Genomic DNA, 6,000 nt, shown 5'->3' with positions numbered 1-6,000 from the left:
TTACAGCTCAGTTAGGCTTAATATCTTGTTAGCTTCAGTTGTTATGCTAAGTTAAGCTAAGTTGGGCTAATGCTATGCTAATGTTAAGCTAATGTTGAGCTAATGCTAAGCTAATGTAAGCTAATGTTGCTACTTGCTATTAGCTTATAATTTGTTTGCTTTGTTTTGTTGTTATGTTAACTTCTCTTGTTAAGTTAAATATATTAGCTGGTGTTAGCTATTGTTATGGTATTGTTTTGGGCCCAAGGCTTATTAGCTTGGCCTGGTTGGCCAGCTAATCTTTGCTAATGTTAGCTTTGACTTCAGGTTTAGGCCTGCTACTCTTTAGTAGTCTTAGCTGTTAAGTAAATGGTTAAGTTGTCACTTTTGATTGCTGTCAGGACAAGAAACACACTTTTCAATATACATATATATCCAGGTGGTATATGTTCTGGTAGTTTTTATTATTCAAACGTGTGTATACAACTTGTACTTTTCAAACCCATACAACATTGTCAAGTCATCATACTAGATGTGATATCTTTAACATGAAACACAACATCATCCATTTATCAAATTGTGTAACCCATATGACAGGACTCATATGATTTGGCTGTATTTCTTCCAGTGAATCGTGAATAAACCCAATTAAAAACCAAATAAAAACAATTACTTGTTTTCAGATGTTAATTAACTCAATCTTGTGTTTTATGCCCACTTTCACTCCATTCATTCAGCATTATTTCATCTGTGAGTATCTGGCACCATCTGCTGGTCGTTTATTTCTATTACAACAAGCCATGTATTTTCCAAATTAGTAGCGCTCTGTCACCATCTGCTGGTCATTGATATAGTTACAACAAATCATGTATTTTCTGGTTAGAACACTATGCCTTTTCTTTTAACATTTATCTGTTAATCTTTGTAATATATTTTGTTGTCTTATGAAAGAGTTTAGTAGTACATTATATTAAAAACCTTTTTAAGGTATTTTATTTCAGATTTTCATATATCAATTATTATTTTTCCCTGGATCTTTTAACTTTTATATCTCCTTTTTAATTTTCTTTATTTACTTTTATAACCTTTATTGTTCTTTTACACGTTTACTGTTTTTTCTTAATCTTTTTGACAGTTAGTTTATGCTGTGCTCCAACACTAATTCGTGCGCCGTCTGACTCACCAGCATTAAAATACAACTGCAATCGTTTCTTGCCGGGTTCTGTTGATACGTTCGTCGTTTCTCCGCCCGTGTCTCTTCCGTTTAGTGTCGCGTTCCGTTGGCCGATTTCATCGGGGAAAAGAAGAGAAAGTAAATTAGCTAGAATTCTGACATTCACTCCAGCGGGATAATCAAGAGAAAAACGTCGGGGTCACCATTTATGTCGTGGCTTTTGCCCGGTCGAGTCCCCGGCTCCGAGACCGTGCTCCGTCCACGAGAAGGGGCGCGCCTCCCGGCTGGAGCTTCTTTCTGCTTCCTTCTCTCCCTCTTCCCCGGTCGGCTCCTACTTCGACAGTTACTTCACTCGCGCTTCAAAGAGAATCGGACTCCGATACTTTTCTTTAAATGGTTTATTGCAGTTGCACAAAGGTTGCTGGTGAATTCAGACCACACGAACTGACCAGAGTTCTGCCAAGCAGAACTTTTTAAGTTCGTTCGACACCCCTTTTCCCTCGCACCATCTCACCCTATCTTTTTCAGCCAATCAGAGAACATCTGTTTTCCACTCAGTCATCTTCACACCTTTCACAATTCCCAGAAACAGTTATATTGCCCTTATCTTGACCGGTCACCCTGTACTTGGCAGGTCATGTTGTTCTTGGTTATATTGCTCTTATCTTAGCTTATCAACTTGTTTTCCCCAATTCCCAGACAGGTTGTTCAGCGGACAGCGTGTCCTCAACTGACTGTTTTCACTACAATCTGAAGCTTCACCACAGTTTGATTTCAGGACTGCAAAGCAACAAAAAAAATAAAATAAAATAAAATAAAAAATATATATATATATAAAAAAAAAAAAAATATATATATATATATATATATATATATATATATTTTTTTTTTTTTATATATATAACAGTCATAAATGAACTTTTTAGGATTAAATATAACAATTTAAAAAATATAAATATGTATAAAAATTTTCAGATGCATTAATAACAGTAAAATGTTTTGTGTTACCATAGCAACTTTTAACTTTAATCTTGTGGATGTGGTGTCATTTCATTTAGTTTCAGCTCACCTTTGGTTCCATCTTCAGTACTGCTTCCTGCTCCTTCAGGGATGATAATTTCTGCAGCACCCAAACGACAGAATCTGTTGAACTCATGGTTTCATAGAATCACACAACTTTCAACATAATCAGGAGCTGGTACGGATGCTGAGGGCACATTGCTCCAGGAACCAACACGACTGGTGACGATTCCTGCCACGGGCTGAATACGCCCAGAATTCCCTCAGGAACGCCTCGACGGGCCTGACGCCATTTCAGTGTGTTCTGGGGCATCAACCTCCACTGATTCCCTGGATTCCTGACCAGGGGGGAGTACCGGCCGTGGATGCCTGGTTTCGCTGAGTGGAACGGGTGGGGCAGGACACGCATGTCCAACTCAACAGGGCCATCCGGCACCAGAAGATCCAAGCCGACCGCCATCGCTCCATCCAGGTGATCGGGTCTGGCTGTCGCCCCGATCACAGCAGGGTACACGTTGAGTGTGTAGTAGTTCTTTTGTTCATGCTTAGTTAATCCATGATGTCATCTACCTGCTCACAAGCTTTTGGTTTAACATTTAGAGTCTTTTTATTCAAACATCTCCAAATGTACTATTCAAATGAAAAGGACCACACAAAGTAAACTTTACTTCAATCATGTTAAAGATGGTCATAAGGATGTTTTCTCTGTGTGTTAATATGGTCTCCCTCCTTCTTAGAACAGGTTAGATTGAAAAATTTAAATTACAGTTGTTTTAAACACATCTCTAACAGTTTTTGGTTTATTTGGATAATATATACATATTTTTGGTTAGAGTTTGCAAACATTTCTGTTTCTGTTTGTCACTTTCACTCAATAAAATGTGGATAACGGTACAGAAGTGAAGTTCCTACTAAGAGAAAAAAAGGAAAGTTATCACCTTCTTTGCTTGTGATTTGGGTCATTGCCTCTTGTAAATCTGTGAACCTGAGTCCTAAAAAAACCTGAGGGATTAGTTGCTAATTTAAAATAATTTGCATCTTTCTAAGAAGCACATATTATTCATTCAAATAACATCACCACATAAGGTCGACCTTTATTCTGATTTATGGGTGATAAAAAAAAACACCCCTGGTTTTAGCGCATGAAGAGGCACTTCATTCACAATTAAATAAATAAATAATGAAATTATTGCTGAAATGACAAAGGTGGAACGACTTTTGTGGGATACATTAGTTGTATAGCTGCAATGTTAAAAACTGCTTTCTGATATCGTGTCTATCGGGCTGTAGCCTCAATATGACTTGAGACCTTATCAGGGCCGGACTGGGAAACTTTTTCAGGCCAAGAGTCACATCAGGCCACCCTGGTCTTGACCACACACGCATGTTCACACACCCACACCTAAATGCATGGGCACAAACAAAACACATGCATGTGTGCGCACGCACACACACACACACACACACACACACACACACACACACACACACACACACACACACACACACACACACACACGTTTTTGGTTGATTCAAAACAAATAAAATAATAATGTAGACAAGACAATCTCTTTATTTCTTTTTTAGATTGAAACAACAACTTAACAAATTATAATAACAAAAATAAACTGCTGTAAATATATGACTTTGTCCCCTGCTCTGACCCACTTATAGGTCTGGACCCCAAAGTTTTAACAAACAAACAAAAAAAAAGAGAAGAATCAAAATTAGAGAGCAAAAAACATCTGTCATGTTATCAACTTTCAATTGTAAGTCTCTTAAAACTTAAAATTGTAAGAAAAGTTTATGAAATACATAAATCAGTGTCATTAAATATTTTATATGCATTTAAATATTTGATAAATTAATTTACTTTTATGTATTTAATTCGAAACCTAGTATTGTTCGAATATATGTAATCACTTCACCATTTTATTGATCAAATTAGCATATTTTTCCAAGTCCCTTTTTTTGCTGTAGTTAAATCTACTACATATATTGTGTCTGTCAGCCTGACTTGAGCCTTTAAATGTGTTCTTGTAGGAGTTGATTTGATTACGTTCTATGAATTATCAACATATCAGGCCTCTTGTTTTATGTGAAGTGTCACATACAATCATATATATAACACATATATACAATGATATATGTATCATTGTGGTGGTGTCATTGCATCATGTCATACTTTAAAAGGTTTTAGCTGTTAAACTGGAAGCAGATCTGGTTTAGTTATTCAATATAAATTATACCAAAAATGAGACCAATTAAACCAGTACGGTGTTCGAATGGGCCCCGGACCAGTTTGTACTGGAAAAGTTGGGCCCCAGTGCATGAAAGGTTAAGAACCCCTGGTGTAACCTATGTCTTATTTATCTTCATTTCAAGGCAAGGGCTACACAGGCTACATATTTACACTGTGAAGCCTGAAAGTGTACAGCCTCAAGGACCCTTGGGTCCTTGGACCTCATACTGTGTTTAAAAGAGTATTTTGTATCAAAGTTTTATGTGTTTTTTTTAAATAACTTACTTGTAGACGCATCTTTTTTTTTTAATGGTATGGGGAGCCTGAATAAGTCTGTGACTTTAAGGCATTTCGCCGCATCATCCTCCAGCGCCTTTCTTTTTCTCTCTCTCTCCCTCTCGGCGCCGCCTTTCCTTTTTCCTCGTTGGGAGGAGTCCATCCCGTCGTTTGCTAGCAGTAGCTACACCCCCACACCGTAGCACCAGACACACGTCTCATCCCTCGACACGCGCTGTCTGTGTGGTTGCTACGGACTATTAGGGCGGGTGTTAATTGTAATAAACCAATCGTCTTGCCCTCCCTACATTCTACTGGCCTGAGTGGCCTCTGATTGGCCTGGCCTGTCTCCTGGGCGGGAACAGAAAGAAAAGGAAAAAAAAAAAAAAAAAAAAAGAGACGCAGGCCAGCAGGCCAATCCTAGACCGGCGCTCCCGGAATACTCCTGGTTCTCCCTATGGCCAGTCCGGGCCTGGACCTTATGCTGCCCTGACATTGAAAAGTAAAGAATAAAAGTTATAATAGAATAGAAATAGAAAATGTATAACAATAACATATCAGCTAAACAACATTACTATACTGTACCTATGGTGTTTTGTTGTTTCTGGATCTACCACTTCTATTCTTTTAGCCTGAAGCTCATACGAGATTATGACATTGTCATGATCTTAGGGTTTTGATTTAAGGTTTTTAGTCTTGTCATGTTTAGTTTTGGTTTCCTGTCTTATTTTGTAGCTTAATTCCTCTTGTGTATTGTGTTTTGTTTTGCTTCCTGTTCTTTAGCTCACCTGGTTGGATTTTCTCATTCACTTCACCTCTTTCTTATTATTCCCTCAGTGTATTTATACCCCTTTGGTTTTCAGTTTCCTTTGTCAGATCCTTGTGGTATTTCTCTGTCGTGTGGTTCCTGAGTTTCTTGGCTCTTAAATTAAAACCTTTGGGCTTTTGGGTCCTAGACTCCACTGCATCGTGACGGACATGCTTCTTGATGATAAATGCCCAAAATGTATCACTGATTGTACAATGATCAGCGTTCCACTCTCATACGTTACATGAGAAAAGACTTTTAACACAAGTAAAACCTTTTGTTTGGTCTGCTTTTAAATACTACTCTATGAATAAATTATTCATGTGAAAAACTGAAAAAAATCACCAACTTCATCTTACTGAAAACTGCTGTTGTGTGGTTTGTAGGAGATCTGGTACATAATTTGAAAAAAGGATATTTAAACTTATTATAGCCTTACATTGTGAAAACTAAGGAATTTTAGAGAAGATTTCCTCAAATCATTTCCTTTTTTTTCATTTA

This window comes from Melanotaenia boesemani, chromosome 6 (assembly GCF_017639745.1).
Source record: "Melanotaenia boesemani isolate fMelBoe1 chromosome 6, fMelBoe1.pri, whole genome shotgun sequence".
NCBI lineage: Eukaryota > Metazoa > Chordata > Actinopteri > Atheriniformes > Melanotaeniidae > Melanotaenia > Melanotaenia boesemani.
The sequence above is the reverse complement of the archived record's forward strand: the minus strand, read 5'-3'. Positions refer to the sequence as shown.